The 27,413-nt window shown below is 35.4% G+C and overlaps 1 long non-coding RNA gene across 1 annotated transcript; it reads right to left on the bottom strand.

Moving 5' to 3' along the window:
* Positions 1-124: 124 nt before the first annotated feature.
* LOC128245691 (uncharacterized) lies at positions 125-16,619 on the bottom strand. The gene is made up of 6 exons (XR_008263218.1): positions 16,109-16,619; positions 9,244-9,321; positions 5,389-5,513; positions 3,958-4,099; positions 3,601-3,711; positions 125-1,101 (listed from the first exon to the last, which is right to left on the bottom strand). It is a non-coding gene; the product is annotated as an uncharacterized LOC128245691 (long non-coding RNA).
* Positions 16,620-27,413: the final 10,794 nt, after the last annotated feature.

The raw sequence follows: 27,413 nt of genomic DNA, 5'->3' as shown, positions 1-27,413 counted from the left end.
AACTACAAAACAATGATTGGCTTTACTACTACTACTGCACTGATAACAACTTCTAGATCACCAGTTCTACTACTGTGACAATGATCAGCACTACCTTTTTAACTACAACAAGACTGATTGACTTTACTACTACTACTGCTGCATTGATAACAACTTCTAGATCACCACTACTCCTTTAACTACTATGACACTGGCACTACTTCCTCTGCTATTGCAGGGTCACCACTTCTACTACTGTGACAGTGATCAGCACTACCACTTAAAATATGAAAACAATTTGCACTTCTACTGCAACATTGAGCTGAGGAAGCGATCAGCACTACCCCTTTAAGCACCATGAAATTGGCACTACTACTTCTACTATTGCAGCACTGATCACCACTTCCTTTCCTGTGAAAATGATCACCACTTAAACTACAATAACAATGATTTTCATTTAACTACTGCAACACTGATCACCACTACTATTTCTGTGACAGCAATCAGCACTCATTTTACCTTTGAACTTCTATGAAATAGATTGGCTCTACTTCTACTACTGCGGCGTTTATCACCTGACTTCTAATGAGACAGCACATTGGCATTTCTAGTTCTACTTTTTGCAGCAATATAAGAAACTGACTTTAGAGACTTGAAACATTTCTTTTACAGAACACACAACGGGACGACACAAAATTTGTAAACTTTATTTTAGGCTATTCAAACATAATAAGTAACATTATTTAAGACAGTAAAACCAGCATAGCATTTTATATTAAATAAAAATAATGAAGATTTAATCTTCAAATAGTCCAATTAGTTATGTTTTGAAGTGAGAGATTACCGTATACAGAGCCAATGATAATATTTGTGATGCCAGCATAAAATATGAGAAAAACATTACCATTTTGAATTTGCAAAACATATTTCAGCTATGACATTATTTTTCCACAAAAATATGAATACTTTGTCTGCTAATTTAATTCCAGAAAACCATATTAAGATAGTTTCATTTTTCTGCTATCATCATTTTTTTACAGTCACCATCTCTAACATTCATGTGCAACAGTCATGGCTGCATCTGTAGGTCATCTCTGAATCCATCCACCCAAGAAAGAGGTCCTGCAAAATATCAATCAAAACTAGAACTGTAAGCCATAGGCTAACGAATACCCCCCACCCCTCCATGTCTAGGTTGTTTGCCCTGGAGTTAGGCCGGACAAAGCTAATTTTGCCTACAAGGGGAGATAACTCCAGTCAGGGTCATGTGACCTGTACCAAATTCACAGAGGCGAAAGTTTACAACATGGCCATTAATTTCTGAAAGTTTGATAAAGATTTGTTGAATAATAACAAAGATGAATCCCGGACAGGGCTTATTTTGCCTACTTTAACACATCAAGGGGAGATAACTCCAGTCAGGGTCATGTGACCTGTACCAAATTCACAGAGGCGAAAGTTTACAACATGGCCATTAATTTCTGAAAGTTTGATAAAGATTTGTTGAATAATAACAAAGATGAATCCCGGACAGGGCTTATTTTGCCAACTTTAACACATCAAGGGGAGATAACTCCAGTCAGGGTCATGTGACCTGTACCAATTTCACAGAGGCGCAAGTTTACATCATGGCCATTAATTTCTGAAAGTTTGAAAAAGATTTGTTGAATAATAACAAAGATGAATCCCGGACAGGGCTTATTTTGCCTACTTTAACACATCAAGGGGAGATAACTCTGGTCAGGGTCATGTGACCCGTACCAATTTCACAGAGGCGCAAGTTTACATCATGGCCATTAATATCTGAAAGTTTGAAAAAGATTTGTTCAATAACGACAAAGATGAATCCCGGACAAAAAAAAAACGGACGGACAGACGGACGGACAACCTGATTCCAGTATACCCCCCCAAACTTTGTTTTGGGGGGTATAATTACATAAATGTCTCCAGGTATGATATGAATCATGTGTAAACTTAGAAACACATATAAGAATACAATGTACACATCATTAAATGCTACCCAAGTGAGGAGAAACATTGTTTAAAGAAATACTTGAAGGGGTACTGGACACCCGGAACCATTTTGCTGACACCTTTATGCAAACCTTAACTTCTTTATACATAAAAACTAGTACTTTTCCTATGTCTTAACTGTGTATCTTGGAAAGAATACTCTTGTTTCCATTTGTTATCAAATTTTTTTTTACCACAACAGCAATTCAGAGACAGTGATACTCACTGGTGGAAATTAGGCTCTCGGACAGCTACATTTTCTTGGAAATGGAGTTCAGATTAAATTTGATGTTTCTCCAGATATGATTAATAGATTTACATGGAATTATGAAATTCATTACACTGCCTATGTGTTATACTTGTTCCTTATCCCCGATTTAGTGCCTTCACTCCATTTAAATAATTCTAGCATGCTAACATATAATAGAAAAACTTTGAATTTTCAATAAAAGTCATGCACTTCCATATTTGAATAATGATAAAAAAATTGAAAAAGTTTTAGCCAATTATGAAGTTTATTTTTAGCATAATTATATTATTGATATACTAGAAGCGCCGCAATGCGACGAAACCAGGTTTTTGATTTGGGCAATCAGAAATTATAGCCAATTAATTTGTTGTATGACTTTATCTTTACTTTTATCAAAAAGAGACGTAACTGAAAATTACTGTTGGCGGAAACCATTTTTCTATTTTTAGTAATAGTGACCTTGACCATAGCCCCTCCCCACTCAAAAGCAATCCCAAGCTAGCTCTTCACATAAGCTACCTACACACTAAGTTTCATCAATATATATCAATGCTAACTTATGTTATTGGGCAGAAACCATTTTTCTATTTTTAGTAACAGGCGACCTTGACCTTAGCCCCACCCCCCTCAAAAGCAATCCCAAGCTTGCTCTTCCCATGAGCTACATACACACCAAGTTTCATCAATATCTGTCAATGCTAACTAAAGTTATTGGGCAGAAACCATTTTTCTATTTTAAGTAACAGTGACCTTGACCATTTTTCTATTTTAAGTAACAGTGACCTTGACCTTAGCCCCTCCCCACTCAAAAGCAATCCCAAGCTAGCTCTTCACATAAGCAACTTACACACCAAGTTTCATCAATATCGGTCAATGCTAACTAAAGTTATTGGGCAGAAACCATTTTTCTATTTTAAGTAACAGTGACCTTGACCTTAGCCCCTCCCCACTCAAAAGCAATCCCAAGCTAGCTCTTCACATAAGCTACCTACACACCAAGTTTCATCAATATCTGTCAATGCTAACTAAAGTTATTGAACAGAAACCAATGTTTGACGATTTACTTTCTCATCTCTTACAACTCTTACACATTTAATCTGACCTTACCCCAGTGAAAGAATGAAAGGTCGGCAAGGCTAATTAAAATCAATGAGAATCTTAATATATTATCTGTTTTTATCTTAATATATTATCTGTTTTTATCTAATATATTATCTGTTTTTAAAGCATTAAAAATATTTCTTTACCTTATTGAACAACAATTCTTGGTACTTTTTGTAAAAATTGCAAAAGGAAAGCCAAAACGCTTGACTTCTGGCCATGTAAGCTAGCCTGGAAATAAATATGCAGAGCCTCACCGTGCTGTCAAGCAGTCTGATATCAATCCTGGCTCTAGTTCAGCTGGAGATGTCAATTCAACATAGCTGCAAATCTGGCAAAGTTCACTGCATCTATGCCATCGGCAGTATCTGCAAGAGGAGGGTGTAAATCTGGGATTATATAACTGCATTTATAACCAAATTGAGAAACTTCTTATCCTTCATAAGAAGTATGTATTTATGTATGTAACATGTAATTATGTAACTTATAAACCATCTGCACTTAGTTATTCTAAAGAAGAAAAGGTTAAGTCTTGTATCAAAACTTGAATTTTGATGCCTGAAAAAAGTATGGACTTGCATAGATGGCTTGTAGTCCAGGTTTTAATCGCTTACCTGAAGTTTGTAGGGCTACAGTTGAGGGCTTTGCTGTAAACTGCAGGGGCTGTTACTTCACACTCTTGTCTGTGAGGGCAATATTGGCTTAGGTGACTGGTGTTACCACTCTGCATTTCTGGCCAAACACAACACAGTGTATCTGAAAATGACAGAGAATGACCATGCACTTACATAAAGCTATACTGAGAATATGCCTTGTCACACAGTCAGTTATGAGTGTATAAGATGACTCTTCCACACAAAAATTGTGCGGCATCCAATACAGCTATACTGTCAACAATTCCTTAACCTGTATGGAGCTGTCATGGAGCTGTGCTGGTTTTGTGGCGTCAAAACCACTAAAACAGATTATTCACTAGAAATTTCAGTTCACAAAAAAGATACAACGAATACTCGGCCACTTTTGTCACTTTGAGTGCACATTAAGAGCATCTAGGTACTTGACAATAGCCGCATAAAGATCTAAAAGTCACAAAAAGTATCAGAAAGCTGTTAAATACCCATCTAAACTTGACATGGGCAACTATTTTAAAGAAAAGAAATTGGAAGATTGGAGATTGCTTAAGAAAAGGTCAAGCTCAAAATTGATGATTTAGGCCCCAATTCAAAGTGTTACTCAGTAGCACAGCAGACTTAACTTTATCAAACCTCATCAAAGTAGCTCAGGAAAACAAGAACTGGCCTTTAACTTCATCACATTTATGGCAGATGATGGTCTGATATGCATAAAATTAAATATGAAGCCTGTTGGCTGGTGTAACATACAGAAATCACCAAATGGACTATCAGCAAAACATGCTTTACAGCACATGTCTGAGGGGGGCCTGTTGTCTGGTGTAACATACAGAAATCACCAAATGGACTATCAGCAAAACATGCTTTACAGCACATGTCCGAGGGGGGCCTGTTGGCTGGTGTAACATACAGAAATCACCAAAAGGGATATCAGCAAAACATGCTTTACAGCACATGTCCGAGGGGGGCCTGTTGGCTGGTGTAACATACAGAAATCACCAAATGGACTATCAGCAAAACATGCTTTACAGCACATGTCCGAGGGGGGCCTGTTGGCTGGTGTAACATACAGAAATCACCAAATGGACTATCAGCAAAACATGCTTTACAGCACATGTCTGAGGGGGGCCTGTTGGCTGGTGTAACAGAAATCACCAAATGGACTATCAGCAAAACATGCTTTACAGTACATGTCTGAGGGCGGCCTGTTGGCTGGTGTAACATACAGAAATCACCAAATGGACTATCAGCAAAACATGCTTTACAGTACATGTCCTAGGGGGGACGGGAATCCATGTTCGTCACTGAAAAATTTCAGCTTCCCACGACATTCTTCAATAAAACCTATCCATGAATAAAAACAAATGAACAAATAACTACCAAGAAATAAATAGAAATAATGAAGATTTTTACCTAAATCTGGCCAACACCAAAAACATTTTCATAATATATCTCCATCAGTGGGGAACTGGTTCTTCATAGCCATCAGTATGGGAACAGCTGATCTTGTTGCATCCTGCAACTTGTGCACATGTTACCTGAGAAAGAAATGTATAAAAGATAAATATTTTGAACCAAAAACTTCATTACATGCATTCAATTCTTCTGAAAAAAAGGTTTCAAGTGATAAAAGCATACCCATTTCTTACATATTTCAAATGACATAAGTATTAACCATTTTGAAAAAGAGTACTATAGAAATGAAGTGTAATCGCTGAGCAGAGGTCTTAAATGCTAAATTAGGAACTGTAACAAAATCTCTTATCAGCTATTTTAAACACAAGAAATACCGGTAATTGTATTAGTGCACTGCACATTTTTAATTTCACAATGTTTTGCAAGGAGCTAAGACAAATTATTCCATAAGTTGAACAATTAAACGTGAGTCCTAACAATCCTGATATATAAACAAGAGGGCCCTGAAGGCCCTGAATCGCTCACCTGATCCAATAAAGATCATCAACAATAACACTCTGATCAAGTTCCATGAACATATGGTCTTAAATGTGGCCTCTAGAGTGTAAAAATACTTTTCCTATTTGGTGACCTAGTTTTTGACCGCACATGACCCAGATTCAAACTTGGCCTAGAGCTAATCAATATAAACATTCTGACTAAGTTTCATGGACTTACAGTCATAAATGTGACCTCTAGAGTGCTAACAAACTTTTCCTATGATTTGACCCAATGACCTAGATTTTGACCGCACATGACCCAGATTTAAACTTGACTTAGAAATAATTAAAGTAAACATTCTGACCAACTTTCATGAAGATACAGTCATGAATGAGACCGCTAGAGTGTTAACAAGATTTTCCTTCAATTTGACCTGGTTACCTAGTTTTTGACCGCACATGACCCAGAATCAAACTTGACCTAGAGAGTACTAATATTAATATTAACATTCTGACTAAGTTTCCTGAAGATACATTCATAAATGTGACCTCTATAGTGATAACAATCTTTTCCTTTAATTTGACCTGGTTTTCAACCCCAGATGACCCAATATCGAACTCATCCAAGATTTTATTGAGGGTAACATTCTGACCAAGTTTCATTAAGATAGTGCCCATATTGTGACCTCTAGAGTGTTAACAGTCAAATTGTTGACAACGGACGACGGACACAGGGCGATCACAATAGCTCACCTTGAGCACTTCCTGCTCAGGTGAGCTAAAAACATAACAATAATAATAAAAGCTTTATTTACCAGGTTATACATTTAGACATTTGATAAGTTTTCATTATAGCTAAATTCCAAGTACCGTAAAAAAAATAAGAGAACAAGAACTGCCCCCGAATGTGACATTGACCTATGAACAAGGTCAGCAAGTTGATCTTGCCTTTATGTGTCAAATACATATGGCAAGTTATTTCAAATTGCCACTGAACATAAAAAGTACCATCCATACTTGACAATCTACACTCTTATTTCCTTATATTCAGCATTCCATTGTGAATAAACACCTAAGTGTTTCTTTCACCTTAGAGGTAGGGACATGGGTCCTGCACGCGACACATCATCTTGGTATGTCAAACACATGTGGCAAGTCATTTTAAAATCTTTCCATACAAGAGAAAGTTACAGCCCGGACACAACAACCTATACTCTATGTCCTTATATGCAGCATTCCATTGTGAATAAACACCTAAGTGTATCTTTCACCTTTTTTTGTCACTAGTCTTAATGACTGGTATACATGCATTTTCAAACAAATTGGGTCATGCTACATAAAAAATAAAAAATAGATGTAAAAACGTTCAATCTGTTAGAGTGCAGCTTTAAGCTACAGGAACAAATAGCAAAAATCTTTAAATTTCTATCTAATAATTATGTCAGACTATGTTTACCCTTATATAAGCTAAAGTGGCCATTAAAGAAATCTCCTCCAGATCCAATGTAACCATTATTCATGAGCAGAAAACCCCAAAGCAAAATGCTATTTTACTCAATACATCGCATTGCCTATAAGTACCTAGAGTAATTAAAATAAAAAAAGATATTACATTGATGAAATAAAAACTTCATGATTAAGAATGGGCATTCAGATTTTTCTACAGGTCATCTGACTGAGAATAAAACCTTATTAGATGACACATTGCCTATGTAAAATCTGACAAGTGTGTAAGACCACAGTTATTTTTACTACATTAATATAGACAGAAACCTGGCTTTTCGCTTTAAAATAGTCCAAATTGAAAAACAAGTTAACTGGCTGCTGTAGAACTATCCAAGACACAAAATTTAATCACAAGAAAACATAGGGTTGACCAATTTGGTGTCTCACAAAATTGAGTAGTAATACATGACCCTGAGGTCAAGATGGAACAAGGCTACAACCACGCACCTATAAACTTTTTAGGGCCGTGCTACAACAAACCAATTAACAGTGTTTCGCAGGCAACGATTTTTCCAATATCTACACTGGAACCTATCATTTTTTGCCGAACAGTGGCAAATTATGTTAAGCTCTATGCAAAAAGGTCACCTGTTTAATTCTTCTATTTCTTTTAACTTTAATAAAATATTGATACTTGAACACAAACACTTTTTCTGTATTTACATCAAAATTTTGGTCGACTGGGAGCAGATAACTGTGATCTTGAGCCATATCAGATATATATATATATGGCAGTAGGCAGTCCATTAAACAACCAGGAAAGTTGACATTCTTCATAATTGCCTGTCTGTCATTTCATTGGTTGAAGATGTGGGTTGCATTGTAAAAGTAGGACACATTTTCAGATTATATCCAGTGTGAATCTTCATGTAAACACTTTCAAAAAATACTGCTTTATTTTAAATAGTGACATCATGTCTGGTAAGATGACATCATAACTTGTTGTAAAATGTTCATGAAGTCAATTCATGTTATAACACATTAAGGATTAAACATCTTTATGAATGTTTGTTTTTTTCAAAATCAAGGAGTTATCATGTTTATCTCTTACAATTCTTATGAGTTAACTGCTTATTTCAAATAAATGTTTTATATCATAACAAGACACCAATGCAGCAAAGCCGCATTAAAGCCAGATTTTTTCTTTGACAATGCAATTTTGCAAACCGATGGATTTGAGGTAGTACGTTCCTAGTATTTCTAGCCAAAAAGACCCATATTTATACTTATCGGAAATATCGTTCATACAAATAACCTGATCAACAGATCCTATTCCATTTGTTAAAAAATCAACATTGTATAAATACATCAGCTTTTCCAATACGATCTGTCCCAAAGACCTAGTTTTTTACCCTAGATGACACGCTTTATCATCTAAGATTTCATTTTATTTATGACATCTGGGAAAATAATTCCTTAGATTTGACCTAGTGACTTTTTATCTAAGATGGCCCATATTCACAAATGTATAAGACAACTTGTAGACAAATATTCTGACAAAGTTTCTTAAAGATTTGACAAAAATTAATGAACTTTTGTGACCATGGACTTCTTTCTCCTGAGATTTTACCTTGTGACCTAGATTTTAACTGGGGATGACCCATAATAAAGAACTTTCAAGATATTATGCAGACAAATACTCTGACCAAGTTTCATCAAGATTTGACAAAAAATGTTCAATTTATGACATGGAAAGATTTTCCTAAGATGCCCGTGTCTTATAAAAAGAAGAGTCAGAAGAGTTATCTAACTTGATAATTCAGATCTAAGCTTCCCTTCTGAAACAAAAAGGGATACAATTGACAATTAACCTTATATTTTACTGCTTCATTCCAGTACTTGGTGTATTGTCACATTGTTGAATTACCTGGTTGAACTTCATAGGTAAATCATAATTATGCCAATGCTCAGGTGTCAGTTGAAGCGTTTTACTTTGTGCAAGTTTCTGAAAAAAAAAAATCAATTAAAATTAGCAAAACTTAAATAAAGGTACATTGTGTACATATAGATCCTGGGATAATTCTGTCAAAATATTGAAGTAATCTATAATTGCCTGGCAGACCTTCATACATAAGTCTTAAGGCCCGCTGATCCCCATACCCTGAAGTAAATGGACTATTTTTAAAAAACTGATTTTTAATTACGTTGGGTGGTTGAATACCATTGTATAAAGTCTCAATGCAATACCTCAAGTAGTTGCTGAGAAATTAACCTATGTGTACTTGGATGCAAAACCTTAACCAAGGTGTGACGCCAACGCCAATGCCGGCACCATACCGATGCCAGGGTGAGTAGTATAGCTCTTCATATTCTTCGGATAGTCGAGCTAAAAGTGAACACATTTTTTTTTTCATGTAGAACAACAATTGGACTTAATTATTTTTTGATATATATATATATATATATATATATGATTGAACCTAGTCAATTTTTGGGGTTGCATTTGGTGAAAAAGACTTACAAAATCTCAAAAGTTCAAGATGGAACACAGCAGAATTTATCATTAATTATGATCATAAACATCATGGAATAAGAAGAGCATCAAGTTACTGTTTATGCTGCTGTCTCATCATCATTGCATATAATAATGCTACTTTTTAACATTAACTGGTAACACTGATTATGGGAATTTCTTTCACTTCTACTTGTCACGTAATGCTACTGTTCACTTTAATTATTGGAAGTCTTTAAGCTAATAAACAACAACCGTTCGAATGTTAGTTCTTTATTGTTAAAACGTTCTTTCTAAGTATAACAAGCATTTTCAGTGAAAAGATATCCCCCGCCAACGATGGCTTGTTTGTGCTTGAAGGTTAAAAAAAATCTCAGAAAGAATAAGATAAGCACATTGGTTTATCTCTTTCCGAGCCAAATTATAAAATATCGACCGGGACAACTTTATGATAAAAAAATTTAACGAAATAAATCAGAGGGATGATTAAATAAAACTGTCTTTTCTGAAACTGCTTACTCGGAAACATCAATCATTGCAAAATAGTACTCAATAGTTGAGATAAAAATGTAGCCGTAGAAATTCACCGAAGAAGTTCATTGCAGGATGTTGGTTCATATAACATTCAAGTTTCATTAAATTCTAGCAGCTAGTTACTGAGAAACAGCTGCAAACAATGATTTTTTAATAAATCAAGGGCAGTAACTCTAAGGAAAATTGACCAATCCAAAAGAAAAATAGACAGGCATCATCACAGTATGTTGGTTCTTATTTATTCCAAGTGTCATGAAATTCTACCAGCTAGTTGCATAGAAAAGGCTGCAAACATGGATCTTTTAATAAATCAAGGGCAAATAACTCATATAGAAATTACACAATCCAAAATATAAATAAACATATATCATCGCAGTATGTTGGTTCATATTTATTTCAAGTTTCAAGAATTTCTACCAACAAGTTACTGAGAAATGGCTGTAAATGAGAGTTTTTCAAAAAATCAAGGGCAATAACTCCAAGTACAATTGACCAATCCAAAAAAATGTACAGGCATCATCCCAGTATAGTAATTCATATTTATTTTAAGTTTCATGAAATTCTGCCAGCAAGTGACTGAGAAATGGCTGTGAATGTGCATTTTTCAAAAAATCAAGGGCAATAACTCCAAGGACAATTGACCAATCAAATTTTTTTTGGACGGGCATCATTCCAGTATAGTGGTTCATATTTATTTTAAGTTTCATGAAATTCTACCGGCTAGTTACTGAGAAAACGCAGGTGACGGACGGACGGAAGGAAGGACGGACAGACGGACGGACGGACGGACAACGCCATTTCAATATCCCCCTCCCTATTTCATAGGCGGGGGATAATAATAATAAGTTCTAAATACAGCATGACATTTAAGGTAATCCCTCATCCTAACTGCCGTCCATTAAGGACCCAAGGCCGCTTTCCTTGCCTTCTATAGCCCTTCTCCCTTCACATCGAAAATCATCTCTCTTAAGTACTACTTTGTTGTATAAATATGACAGCTTTACAACCCAAGGAATACACGCTTTTGTAACTAACATGACCATTTTGTACATTTGTACCAGGTCGACTGTCAACCACTTCCATATTCAAATGACAATCAAATATGTCCTGCATTACTAAATATACAGTATGTAGACACATATCCATTTAATTAAATCTTAATTATATCTTAAATATAACGTTAATTTACGTATTATGTCACATACTTTAATTAACTATATGTACTACTACTCTTCACCATGTTGCTATCACCTTTAAAGCTGCACTCTCACAGATTGAACGTTTTGACAACTTTTTTATTCTTGAGCCATTTTTTGCAAAAATGCATGGAAACCATTTATATAAGACTGCTAACAAAAAATAGATCGCAGGTTTTTGTATTAAAGTTAAAAAATTGATGTTTTATGCAGTTTTCCTTAACCGTTAGTAACAGTTTAGGCCATAAAACATTAACTTTCTAACAGAAATATGAAAATCTGGGATCTGATCTTTTGTCAGCAATCTTTTATCATTGATTTGAAGACATTCATGCAAAAAATTGCTCTTTCTAAGACAAAAAATAAAAAGTTGTAAAAACAGTAAATCTGTGAGAGTGCAGCTTTAATTAAACCAAATTCATGCTACCTTCTATAAATAATAATAATAACTTTATTTAAAGAAGGTAACACATTAAGCCATAAGCATCGTATTATAAATAAACATAACACGCGTCTTATTAACAATGCGGCCTTTTGAAAGAACATACACACGCGCATGCACGCTGGATTCGTATTAGAAAGCTCCGGATTCAGATCTGACAGTTTAACTAGCATTTTTGGAACTTAGAATATTGAGAAAATACATCTTTTTGTGCAGATTTGATAAATTAAATGGATTGATTCTTCGTGATATAAATGACCATAAAAAATCACAGTTACTTGGTATTTGGACCAGTCAAGCTATCTTATTCGAGCGATTGGTCCCTAGGGTGATCTCTTGGACTGAGAATCATAAAAAATGTGTTTTAGTACTTTATGATACACATAATAAACAAACAATCAGCTTTTAGTCGTTAATTCTTACATATTAAATATTTTTAAATTTCATACAATCTTTATCATTCACAAGTTATGAAGGTTAGCAGATTATCTTGAACGGATTAAATTACTTTTGTTTCGCTGGCTAATAAGAAGTTTATTTCAATTAGCCAAAATACAATTTTAATACTTGAATTGAATTTTGATAAAAGGAAAGTGGTCTATTGTGATTATCATAAAGATTTGAAGTATAACAGAATTCTTACAGAAGTGAATGCTAAGCAATTTATTGAAAACCAAAAATAGTAAGCTCACCTTAATCCTGTTATAAGGCACATAAGAAGTTTCGAGAAATCTGGGCCAGATTATAAATTTTTGAAAATTTTGATAGGAAATACCAATTTTCCCCCAAAGAGATGAAGGTTACACGGTTCTATTACAATATCCTTTATGTTTCTAAAACTTCTCCCTTGGCGAGCAGCAAAAAAGCGAGTTTTGAAAAATTAACATTGAGCTTCATTGTTTGTTTTGAAAATGTCATTCAAAAGAATGAATTCCAGATAATTCCCTCTTAATGTATAGTATTTTTATCCCTGTTCTATTTACTCAAGAGTAAAATGTGTTCACAAAAACAAATACAATATAGAAAGCCCAGATTTCACATAACATGCTGGTACAATAAAAGGTCAATTTTATGCTATTGAAATCCATGTTTTAGACCATTGACTCTATTGTTGCCGAGGTAACATGTATATATTTTTGGTATAATTTTGTTTGTACTGGAGGATTAGCTTTGGGAAAACCATGATTTCTATAATTCCGGACTTCAACTATAATGCAAGAATATCATCAACCACAATTTCCTTCAGACAAATGCATACCAAACATGTTATCATTGAAATATAACCTTTTTTTTTCGTTATCTTCATGTGATTTTTCTGTGCCAACTTGATGCTATGCATCAAATTTTTCTTGTTTTCTTCTGTTTTTCATTGTTTTTCACCAAATGCCACCTGTTCCAATACTCCACCAACTGCCACCCATTTTCCACATCCAATTCATGGCAAATTTTGGGAAGGATGCATTACCCTCATGATTTAAATTGTTCCAAATGCACTAATTAGTGCTAAATATAAGTAATATAAAAACAAACTGACTTGTTGGTGCTGTACCATTTGTACAGTTTATAAATTTGCACCCAAATTATGATCTTTTGCAAGTAAATAGAAAAACATGACTGCTCAGTAATTCTCGTTCACCATATTTACCCAAAAATATCTGCACTGAACAAAAAACAAAGGATGATGAGTGTTTTTTCGAGTATCAGTGTTTAAAACATAATGGGGGGGGGGGGTGATTATGCTAATCTATGAAGGGTGTACTGGCATGTATCTAAGGAAATTTACATGTACATATTTGCGTTCATTTTTTACATATAATTTGTCACAATTTCTCAAACATCCATGGTGCCACAATTTCTCAAACATCCATGGTGCCACAATTTCTCAAACATCCATGGTGCCACAATTTCTCAAACAGCCATGGTGTCACAATTTCTCAAACAGCCATGGTGACACAATTTCTCAAACAGCCATGGTGACACAATTTCTCAAACAGCCATGGTGACACAATTTCTCAAACAGCCATGGTGCCACAATTTCTCAAACAGCCATGGTGACACAATTTCTCAAACAGCCATGGTGACACAATTTCTCAAACAGCCATGGTGCCACAATTTCTCAAACAGCCATGGTGTCACAATTTCTCAAACAGCCATGGTGACACAACTTCTCAAACAGCCATGGTGTCACAATTTCTCAAACAGCCATGGTGCCACAATTTCTCAAACAGCCATGGTGTCACAATTTCTCAAACAGCCATGGTGTCACAATTTCTCAAACAGCCATGGTGACACAATTTCTCAAACAGCCATGGTGACACAATTTCTCAAACAGCCATGGTGCCACAATTTCTCAAACAGCCATGGTGCCACAATTTCTCAAACAGCCATGGTGACACAATTTCTCAAACAGCCATGGTGCCACAATTTCTCAAACAGCCATGGTGACACAATTTCTCAAACAGCCATGGTGTCACAATTTCTCAAACAGCCATGGTGTCACAATTTCTCAAACAGCCATGGTGTCACAATTTCTCAAACAGCCATGGTGTCACAATTTCTCAAACAGCCATGGTGTCACAATTTCTCAAACAGCCATGGTGACACAATTTCTCAAACAGCCATGGTGACACAATTTCTCAAACAGCCATGGTGTCACAATTTCTCAAACAGCCATGGTGACACAATTTCTCAAACAGCCATGGTGACACAATTTCTCAAACAGCCTTGGTGTTACAATTTCTCAAACAGCCACGGTGTCACAATTTCTCAAACAGCCACGGTGTCACAATTTCTCAAACAGCCATGGTGTCACAATTTCTCAAACAGCCACGGTGTCACAATTTCTCAAACAGCCACGGTGTCACAATTTCTCAAACAGCCATGGTGTCACAATTTCTCAAACAGCCATGGTGTCACAATTTCTCAAACAGCCACGGTGTCACAATTTCTCAAACAGCCATGGTGTCACAATTTCTCAAACAGCCTTGGTGTCACAATTTCTCAAACAGCCACGGTGACACAATTTCTCAAACAGCCACGGTGTCACAATTTCTCAAACAGCCATGGTGTCACAATTTCTCAAACAGCCACGGTGTCACAATTTCTCAAACAGCCATGGTGTCACAATTTCTCAAACAGCCATGGTGTCACAATTTCTCAAACAGCCATGGTGACACAATTTCTCAAACAGCCATGGTGACACAATTTCTCAAACAGCCATGGTGACACAATTTCTGGTGACTGCCAGCACATGCTGCATCATATTTTCAGTCACAACTTGCACTCAGCCATGGTTTTGATATGGAACAAAGGAAGACCCCACCTGCAGCCACCCAGACAAACTGTTTAGAAACAATCTGTCTCACAAACATTGTGCTGTGTGACATTAAAGTAGTCCTCGGAGGAAACACCAGAAGGTGCCCCCAACTAATGAAGCACCTGGCAGCTAGTCTTTACCAACACTTAAGTACACCTTCCATCAGTTTAATAACAATCTCTACCACACAAAACAGGGTGTTCCTTTTTTAAAAAAGCCTTGATGGCATTTTAGAATGAATACATCAAATTCCGACTTTTATTCTTATACTTATTATTCTTATTTCTATCATGAATTAGTAATAAATAATATCCAAAGTATGTTGAACTCAGAGATCTTATACCATTTTTACAACTTGAAGTTACTTCTTTATTTTTTGTCTTGGAGAGAGCAAATTTTTGCGTAAATATCTGCAAAACAATAATATAAAATTGCTGACAAAAAATCTGGTCGTAGATTTTCATATTTCAGTTCAAAAATTTAGTTTTATGGCTGAAACAGTGTTACAAACAGTGTAAGAAAAATGCATAAAACATCAATGTATGGTTTCCATGGATTTTCGCAAAAATTCGCTCGTTCCAAGAAAAAAAAAAGATGTCAAAGAGTTCAATCTGTGAGAGTGCAGCTTAAATATAATTGTAGATGTCATCGCTGCTGTTTAGAATATTAACTTACATGTTATTTCTTTAAGAGACAAAATGGACACATCACATAACAAGCATGGGTCCACTATGTTACAAAATCCCAATGATGTACAAATGGATAAATATACTTTATTTTAAGTAAACTAACCTTATCTCTTGTAATTTGCATGTACACTTCATCACCTGCGTGTTCCTGCATGTAGGCTGCATTGTCAATGTTGTGGGCAGTGCTATCCTTGGCTGTTACCTCAGTGACCCTACATTGCATTTTGTGTACTATATGGTTATTTTACTTCAAATGGTATATATTCCTGTATGAAGGCCGCATTGTCTATGATGCCGGCAGTTACCTCTGGGACCTGAAATAGCATTTCATGCAATATGGTAATTTTATAAGACTAGGTGTATGCTATACTATACTAAACATGCGTTGATAACTCACCTCTCGCCCAGGTTCTAAATGTATGGAGCATTGTCCTACAATTCTAACAACAAGAGCTGTTGTAAGACAGCGCCTTCGACTTATTACGCTGCTTTGGCTTAGAAGCAATAACGATGTAATATGTGCCTGTCAAAAGCAATAAAACAATCAAATTAAAAAGTTAACAAGAATCACAATGTGACAAACCCAGGTTTTTAATGATTGGCGGAAGAGATTCAGTTTCAACTGCTTTCTTCTATTTTTAGTGACCTTGATACCATGGGCCCAAAACACAATTCCATGGAAGTCCTCCATCCTGCATATCAAGTTTGGTCACAGTATGTCAACCACAACTAAAACAGTAATTTAATTTTAGTAACAGTGACTTTGACTCTATGGGGCCGAAAGGCAATCAATGAAAGCTCTGCATAAACTTGTCCTATATACCAAGTTTGGTCACACTATGTCAACCTTTACTTGAGATATTCAGTACTAAGCATATTTCTATTTTTAGCAACAGTGACCTAGACCATAACTCTAGGGGTCCAAAACACAATCTCAAAAAGGTCTCTATAAACTCTTCCTATATACCAATTTTGGTCACAATATGTAGACCCCTACTTAAGTTATTTAATACCAACCCTTTTTCTATTAATAGTAACCTTGACCTCCTGTACGAAATTTTCCAACCGTAAAACATACGTAAAACTTTAATTTTTACGTACGGAATCATGGAAATTACGCCCAGAATAAAGGAAAATAAAGAACGATTTACGTGTGCTAAACAGATGGAAACTGACCGTAAAAGTGGACGTAATATTTAAATTAACCGGAATTTCAGAACAGGAATTTTTATAAAATTCTGTGCGTAAAAATTTCCGTACGTAAAATTAAGATAGAACTTACTTGTGCTAAACGGACGGAATCTGACCGTAAAAGTGGACGTAATATTTAAATTAACCGGAATTTTGGAACAGGAATTTTACAAAATCTGACCGTAAAATGGCACGTAATATTTAATGTAACTGGAATTTACAACATTTCTAGAACTCAATTCATTGCTTTTCACTACATGCCTGCACTTTTCCAACTCTTGTTTAAATAAAATAATATAATTTTCTTTCATATTATTTATTATATTATATACTTTATATACATTTGCATGAGTTTATTTTTTTCTGATTTTAAAATCAATACACTGATTATAATGATATAATCTGCCATATAAATTTATCATGAAATGAAGTGAAAATAAAAGATATAGTGTTTTTGGAATCGTCTGTGAGTTTTATGTCAATGGTTATTTTCACTTTTTTAACACAGACTCAACTTGCTGGATTGATGATGCCTTTTTTCCCAGTCAGATCCAAATGTATTCTGTCCAGCAACTATGACGTCACACAACCTGCAGTAAAATTTAATATCATGTAAAATTATTTTATCACTAGTATTAAAATGCATCATTTTTAATCCATTTATACATTCTCAAGCACACTTTATCATCCTCACAGCTTAAAGTGACTCGCTCATGATTTTGGACCAGAAATAAGTTTTCCCGGTTTTGCATCTGAAAACACTTATTCACTCCTACGCACAGGGTACAGAGGGTAGAACATTCAGCTCTCTATAAGCTTATCAAATAATGCTCACCATAAGCCAATTTCTGACCACTGTGCGCAAGAGTGTATTTATCATTATGTTACTCTATCATATCAAAATTGCAGAAAAAAATACAGTTAAAGCAGACAATGCGAATGTCCGTCGGACAGTCGGACATGTCCGGTATATTTCCATTTTGACCGACGAAACAAAAGTTTTGGTCGGTCACAATGTCCGGTGAAAAACTAAAGTCAACACCGTTTAATTTTCGGAAAATTAACTTTCAGTTTCTAAATAAATGTTCAGAGTTATTTTTAACTATTATATCATGATTATTCAGCGTGTTAATCCGTGTATCACTATTTGTAAACCCCGTTTCGACATGTTTCCGTAAAAGCCGATAAAACGCGTAAGGTTCCGATTTCAGCTCGTACTCTAATACTTTTATTTTACGGAAATGATCGGAAATTACAAAATTCCGTATGTATTTATTTTCGGCGAAGTGGTTCCCGGCAATCTGGATCTGGATCTGGATGTATACGCTGCAGAGCCTTTCAGCATGTACGCAGCGGGAGAGAGAACACTTAGTAAGACTGTTGGACTGCTCTTCTGAAGCAGTTCACTGTATCAGCACACACAATGGAAGGGTCCAGGTTATTCCACTCGGTGATAGTCTTAGGTAGGAACGATTGCCTAAATTGTTCAGTTTTACAGTTTATATGTTTGTAACACTTTGAGTGGTTTATTGCGTGTTTTTGCACTAGGTTGTTTGATACAAAGTCTTTAAGATTTCTGGGTTTAATCAGGCGTTTGCCACTAATGGGGGTCAGATAGGCATTTGCTGGCATAGCTGGCACCTTTCCCTCGGTCATCTTGTAGAGGAAGGTCAAACGTGACGTTCGTCTTCTATCTTGTAGTGGTGGCAACTCAAGGGTCTTCAGCATGTTCGTCACACAGCCTGGATCTCGGGAAGAGTAGTCGCCGGTTATAAATCTCGCAGATCGGCGCTGTATCTGTTCAATTTTGTCGATATCCTTTTGGAGGAAAGGGTCCCATACAGTAGAACAATATTCCAAAGAAGACCTAACTAGGGATACGTATGCTGCCTTTCTGCATGATAGAGGACAGTGTTTGAGATTTCGTCTAATGAACCCTAGGGTGGAGCTGGTCTTGTTGCAGATGTTGTTTATGTGGTTTGAGAATTTCAAGTTTTCAGTGATCATAACACCAAGATAAGGGTTTTGCTCGACTTGTTGTAAGATCTGCCCGTCGAGTTGGTAGAAATTTGATGACTTATTATTTATGCTCATGATGTAACATTTTTTAGCATTAAAGCGCATACCCCACGTTTCTGCCCAGACTTCTAGTGCTTGTAGGTCCTTCTGTAGTTGAAGGTGGTCATGTTGAGACTTGATATGTCTGTATAGGAGACAATCATCAGCGAACAGGCGAACGGTGGATCTGACGCTGTCTGGAAGATCGTTTATGTGGCAGAGGAAGGCTAGGGGGCCTAAGACAGTACCCTGTGGCACGCCGGAGTCTACTGGTACAGAATCAGACGAATCACCTTCAACTACCACTCGCATCCTCCTATTTGTCAGAAAGTCTCTTAACCAGAGGTAGATGTTGCCATCAATGCCGTAGAGATGCATCTTATGGAGAAGACTTTCATGAGGGACAGTGTCAAACGCCTTCGAGAAGTCAAGGATGATAACGTCAACTTGGTCACCTTGGTCGTAATGATGGAGTAGGTCGTGAACTGTTGTGAGGAGTTGAGTCTCGCATGAGTAGCCCGATCAGAAACCATGGTTCAAAGATGTAAGAATTTTGTTTCGTTCCAGATGGTCTAAAATATGTTTACTGATGATATGTTCTAGAAGTTTACTTGACACACAGGTGAGAGATACAGGTCTGTAGTTTTCAGCAGAATGGATGTCTCCTTTTTTGAAGACAGGTGAAATGTTTGCGCTTCTCCAGTCTTCAGGCAGTTTACCTAGGTCAACGGAAAGTTGGAATATGTGGCGTAGCGCTGGAGCAATGCTCTTCGCGCAATTTTTAAGGAGGATGTTCGGGATATTGTCAGGACCTCTGGCCTTACTGATGTCAATGTTCTGAAGAAGTTTTTCGACTCCTTTGGTGGTGATATGGAGTTTTGGGATTGATGATTTAGCCCTCTTCGTGGTATTCGGTTTTGAAGTGTCTTGTTTAGTAAATACGGACTTAAACTGATCCAATAGGATCTGCGCTTTGTCTTTACCACTGCTGAATAACTGGCCCTTTCTTTTTAGGGGGTGCACTCCTATGCTCTCCTGTCGCTTGGATTTAACATAGCGCCAAAACGGTTAATTTAAATATGATGAATAATATACCGAGCTGACTTTCTTTCCGCTCTGTTTAACATTACCAATAACAAGAACTCTACTTTCGTTTTTGCATAAATGTTGTGCCTGAGTTTGACTTGTAGTCCAATCGTTACATTTTATAACCGTACTGTACTGTATCTTTAATTTAAAGATGAATTAACAGAGTAAGATCTAGCTGTTCCATGGGTAGACAAACCAGATATGAGTTCTTTTTGGGAGGCAAGGGAAGAAAAAAATTATGACATTTATAAGATCCGAATATTGATTTTTTTACAAGATGTTTGGCTTTTTTGTAATTTATTATAGTACTGTAGGACAAATCTAACCAAAAAGATCTAAACCGGTTATAATGGGGAATTACAAAACTTAGTTAAAAAAGAGGCTTAAAATCAAGGTTTAGGCTGATGTAACTGAATACTGTTTGTACATTGCGACAGGTTAAAATTTGGTGCGACAGGTAAACTTTCAGTGTTTACCTGTCGCAATGTCCTGTGAAGAAGAAAAAGTTTTCGCGTTGTCTGGTTAAAGCATAAAAAAAGATTTTGGTTATAGTGGGGTTCGAACCAACGCCAGTTAAGTCAAGAAATTATTAGAAAACAGCAGGCTTGTCCACACAGCCACCAGGACTTATACAGATTGGTGGATATGTTGACAAGGACATGCCCAGCAGTTAAACCCTGTTTTATGGATCTGGGCAATGGCTAGAAACATGCAACAAAACACACAAATGCAAACATTCAATCAACATAGCCTGCATTTTAATTACCCACTACATAAAGATGTTACTCATCACAAATGTGTTTTTGTTGTTTTTTACATGAGTAACAATACTGCTTTAAAACTATAAGACTATTAAAAACAGCATGATTTCTATATAGATCTACTTCTTTCTGAATAAATACAATCCTTCACAAACCTTCTTTGAGGGTAAGGTCTGCTTTATATGCTCCAACTGCTACTTTCAGATCTTGTTTTCTCCCTCGCCATTGAATATTAAAGCCATCTACAAGCATTTAAACAAAGAATAACATACATATACAGAAAAACATAATTAAACTCACAATTTTACTGTCAGACTTGTCACTAACAGTTTCTTAAGTTGATAGTTATTTAAGTTATTTATATACTTTACTTTTTATTATGCAATGTATCATGCATGTACATTTATATGGCTTTATGGCACACTCAATTTAAACATTTCCCTTTTCCACATACAAATGTAAAGTTATGACCATGTTTTCTATTCAAATACAATCTGTACCATGTGTTATGAACTCACAGTGAGGGGAATAGCATTCTTTTACTTATCCATAGCATAACTTTTTAAAAGACTCATAATTATGTAACAAATATGATAAAATGAATGACATATAATTTAAGATACATTTTGAAATAAGTGTTTACCTTCAAACCATGAGAGATCCTGATTATATCCAGCAAAACAATAGGAATCTTCAGAAGGTTAAATCACCATGGCTGCTGTGTTTACATCAAGAAAACCAGAAAACCGCCTGAACATTTGAAATCCACTGATCTTATTGGCTACTAGAGCCCTGATTCTTTGCATACTCACTGAAATTTTCTGCCTGACCTTAGATAATCTGATAAGCCCAGTGTACTGTGAGAAATAGCTTGGTCAATAAAAAGCACACTGATAAAAGGCTTCTGTGTCTAGTGTGTAAGGAAGAACAATTATCATTAATAAGGTTATAAACCAATAACATTAGAATGTATGTTTATCTTTTTGTGCTTTCTTAAACTTATGAAATGAAAATGTAATAAAAATAATAATAGTAATAATAATAATAATAACAATAATAATAATAAATAATAAACAATAAACAATATAATAATAATAATAATAACAATAATAATAATAAATAATAAACAATATAATAATAATAATAATAATAATAATAATAATAATAATAATAATGAAAACAATAATAATAATAATAATAATAATAATAATAATAATAATAATAATAATAACAAATAATAATAATAAATAAATGATATTAATAATAATAAGAAGAAGAATAAAAATAAAGACAAATTATGATGATGCACCATTAAACATAAAAGTCATTAAGAAAAAAATGGAATTTAAGTCCCTATTTACGGCCAGAAAAATGAATTTTACGTGTGTCATGTAAAACTCACTCTGTTTTAGCAGTGAAAAGTATTTCAGAAATTTTCTAAGTTTGAAATTACGGCCAGAATCAGTTTCCAACCGTAATTTTGTATATTTTCCGTACGTAAATGAATGAAGCCCCAGTCCAGGTACATAACTTTCCTGCCCACAAATAAATTACTGCCAGATTACGAGCGTAAATATGATATTCCTGCCACTTTCCAGCCAAATTAGGGCCGGACTGCTGAAAATTTCGTACGGGTAATTGATCCTACAGGCCTCAAACGCATTCCCATAAAAGGTCTCCATTAACTCTTCCTATATAACAAGTTTGGTCTATTTATGTCAAACCTAGCTAAAATTATTGGATACATAAGGTGATTTTGACGCTGCCCTCCCACAAGCCAGCCCGAACAATGACGCAAGTCATTCAAATGACTTGTTATCCCTTTATATAAATGTGGTTAAGAATATAAAAAATGTGCCTTTCAAAAGATATTAAAAGAAAAATTTTAAAAAAAAATCATCAAGGGCCATAGTTTGTATTAAGGGTTAAAATGGAATTATGTTCCTTGTTGTAAGATGGTTGTCAATAATTTGTGCGAAGTATTGTGTGGATTGAATGATTAGGGAATAGAAGTTTTTTTATTTAAATCCTAACTTGCCCTAAACCTTTAACCCGCCCAAAAACTTTAACAGAAGTCAATCAGGGGCCATAACTTGTATAAAGGATAATATGGAGTTATGACACCTCATTGTGTGATGGTCCTGAACAATTGTGTGAATTATTAAGTCAATTGAATGAATGGTAATGGACTTATAAGTGAAAATCCCAACTTGCCCTAAAACTTTAACCTGCCCTAAAACTTTAACTAAGTCAATCAGGGGCCATAACTTGTATTAAGGATAATATGGAGTTATGTAACCTCATTGTGTGATGGTCCCTAACAACTGTGTGAAGTATTAAGTCAAATGAACAAAGGGTATAGAAGTTATTAATAAATATCCCAACCTGTCCTAAAACTTTAACCTAAGTTCCATAGTCAATCAGAGGCCATAATCTGTGTAAAGAATAATATGGAGTTATGACACCTCATTGTGTGATGGTCCTGAACAACTGTGTGAAGTATTAAGTCAATTGAACGAAGGGTATTTCCATATAAGTGAAAATCCCAACTTGCCCTTAAACTTTAACCGGACGCCAACGCCAACGTCGATACCAACGCTTCGAATAGCTAGTCCAGCTAAAAAGCAGAAATGGCCATTTCCCTCAAATGGTAAGCCACAAACCTTTGAAGATCCATTATTTCCTCATGCATTGGAATAATTTGACCAAGTAAAGTTTTCCTTGTAGCTCTCAATGGTGTCTATAAAACACCATCACAAAAATGGCCTGCCTACTCTTTTTTTCTAAGCAAAATAAGATTTTTTCACTTTATCAGCTCAGCGTTTTATATAAAAAATGACATAGAGCCAAACTGAAATGCTTCAACTTGTTAAATTTATGCTTTTCTGGTCCACTGATATACAAAAGTTACAGAAATGTTCAGTTTAACAAAAAAAATTCAGTGATCATGTGTTTATAGACAGTCTAAACACCACTATATATATTGTCGTTAGAGTCGTTATAGTAACATTTATAAATATACTCTGGGTCACGAAATGATCGTTGCAGCCAACCATTTTGTACACGTTGATTTTTATCGAAAAAATTTGTACCCATCCGTCAATGATAGATAACCCTCAAACGCGCAGTCACAGTTATCTTTTCTATGTATTGAGCAGAGCAACGCAACCTGTGTTCAAAATAAGTGTGATACCTAATTTGTCTGTTGTATAATATTAATTAGAAAATTACACATTTTATTATTCTCACAGTAAAGCCATCATCATTCTCATAATCATCATCATCATCACCGTCATAATCATCATTCTGTAATCATCATCATCATCATGCAGCAGCAGCTGCATTAGCATTGACTGAACTCTTTCTTTTTAAGGTCCATATATATTCCAACTATAAAAATAACTTGACAGATGTTTTATATAGTTATAAGATAACTCAATAAAAACGTACATGTACACATACATAATGTCACAGAAATACTGAAGCGGTTTGGATGTGGATGGAGTCAAAATATCAAAAATATCTTCAATGTCATCACCAGATCGTTTCTTCGTCACCAATGGTGTTTTTTTGTACCCTTAGGCTCTTGGAGAAATTATCTTCGAACACGTAGCACACTGCATTTTTTTAAATATTATCCGTTCAATATATTTCTTGCATTATTCCGATTCTAGGAGATCTTAAAGGAACATGAAAATTTTTTTTTACGTTCAATGTGATACCCAAGATGAAAACAAACGGTGCACGTATCAGCATCAAACAATTTTGGCATGTGAAGCGAATACTCTCCAGAGTTCATTTTTTGGCGGCTGCTTCTTTAATCACTCGGTACCACTTGGCCATTTGTAGTGGCCAATCTTTTTGTATGATAAGCCCACCACTGGCTAACAGTTGCATGTATGTTGATAGTTCAGTTATTGATTGGATTCAAGATCATGTGCGTATGAGTATGAATGTAATAAAGCTATAATCCCGTTTTGCGTCTGTTAAATACATTACACTGACAACATTACACCATTTACCATGGAAACCGTTCGCGGCTCCCGCTTTGATCATCCGGGGCCCTTCCTTAGACAACTTGTGTTATTTGAAAAGTTTAATTTTGAACTTAAAAACGAACAAGTAAATATTATTACGGCATTGTTGGAAAACAGAGATGTGACTGCTTTGTGAAAGGTAGTTAATAAAATTTTAATAGTTTCTTTGAATTAACAGTCTGTACGAAAGTTCGTCGGACCTCGGCTCCCGCCGGTAATAAATGACGAGGTCCGACAATCGCAGCTATTTTGCAGGCCCGCGTGTCCGGCAATAATTTGTGGGGCAAAATGATAAAATAAATATGTGTTAATCGTGTATCATGTGAATTTTATTAACTAACCTATGTTTACTTGATCAAACCAACTTTATCAGGGCGTTTATCGACCCGAGCTCCCGGGTTTTGACGCACAGAAATCGTATATGACCCGAAAATGATGCATCATAAATATTTAATATTAATCATTTAAAAGGAGCCGCAAGGAATGATCTAAATGCCTTTTAAATCAATTAAAGTCAAGAGCAATTAATACCCGAAGTGACAACTGATAATCGATCTGGAATCTGAACGGTTTCCATGTCAATTAGCAGCACTCAAACTCAATGACGTGTTAACTCCGCCCATTATGCAAATTAACGGATACCTTTCCGGAAGAAAAAAAAATGCTGGCGAGTTTCTTCGGTAATAAATGTTCCTTCCCGCTAAAAACGGCCCTTTTCGCCTATAACATCTCTTTTCGAAATTTCGAGCAGCGCCTTGACTGGTTTTAAATTTTCCGATAATCGGAATCATTATCTTACGATTCGGCGTATTTGTTTATTCAACATTGCCGACATATTGAAACGATTCTGAACCATGACCTGTGACGTCAGACTCGTGATCAATTAAATATAGTGGTATTATTGGTAGTTAATTATAACTTGCAGAATTGTTTCCACGAGGAAAACGAGACAGGAATGCCCACAAACCTGCGCAGTCAACGTTTTACACATCTTTGATACCAATGACCTTATTTCGCAATTTTCCAAAATTCTTAAAATAGTAACATAATGTTGTTTTTTTAGTGCATTGTATTTCGATGTTAATACTTCATGGAAATAAATTTATAGCAAATAAACAAGCAACAGATATGAAAATAAATGACCCTACATTACAAGTACTTAAAATTAAGTATCTATGAAGCTATCGATCGTGGATCTCGGTATGTATGAAGCTATGGATAGATAAGTAAAATTGCGTATCTATGAAGGTGAAGGGTTAATTAATTAAATACTCCCAAAATGCCCCAGAATGCAGGAAATGAAGCGCTGAATTTCAAAATTTTCCGGGTGGGGGGGGATGCCCACGGATCCCCCAAGCTGGCCGCCTACTTTTCTGTTTCAGTCGCTTCAACAAAAACTTATTGACAACCCTGCACATGGTCTAAAAAGCACGGGAAACAGATGCACGCTTACCTTCTGTCAATTTTAATTAAAGTGATTGAAGAACACGTAAAACGTTTTCAGTGTACAGTAAAGTTCTGTAATATTATAGATTTATTATTGTTTTATTGTTATGCCACTTATTAAAAAATAAAAACAATGTTGCAATATTGACAATAGGAACATTGAATGTTTTGTTTGCTTCCGGACAAAATGAAAAACATGAAAGTGAAACTGAAAATAGAAATGAGAAATGTCGGTGCAACTCAACAATCGCTGTTGTATGTAGGATTCTGATGCATAGGGTTACATGCATAATTCCTGTTTTCACTGAACATGCATTAAATAAATAATACGTTAACAAGTGTCAGAACATAATTGTCCATGTTTTGACCCTTGGAATTTTATAACCACCTAAGAGCAGGAAATAAGACAACAAGGTATAGTCCAGTACTCCAGCTAGGCCTATAGCAGGGTATGGCACCCTGCTGTACTTTTCCACCCTTCTGTGCCCTTTTGTTTGACAGCAACATTTCAGAAATTAAAGTATACAAAATATACATAATTTTGACACTAATTAAAGTAAAAATAAAAGCTAAAGTGTTCATAGCAAACTTATGATCAACTGTAGTATTGAAAGTAGTTACTACACATGCACATTAAGAATTGAGCAATGGCCCTTGCAGTTATACCCCATTAGGGCTCATTCAATGCGCATCAAAAGTGCCCTTTAATAGCCTAGCACCCTACCCTTTTCAAATACTGACTGGAGCACAGGCATACTATTAAGTTATATTGATAATAATTTTTTTCTCTTACTTGAGATTTTTCTAGAATGAAAAGTGGATTAAT

The sequence above is a fragment of the Mya arenaria genome, chromosome 9 (assembly GCF_026914265.1).
Source record: "Mya arenaria isolate MELC-2E11 chromosome 9, ASM2691426v1".
NCBI classification, from domain to species: Eukaryota; Metazoa; Mollusca; class Bivalvia; order Myida; family Myidae; genus Mya; species Mya arenaria.
The sequence above is the reverse complement of the archived record's forward strand: the minus strand, read 5'-3'. Positions and strand labels throughout refer to the sequence as shown.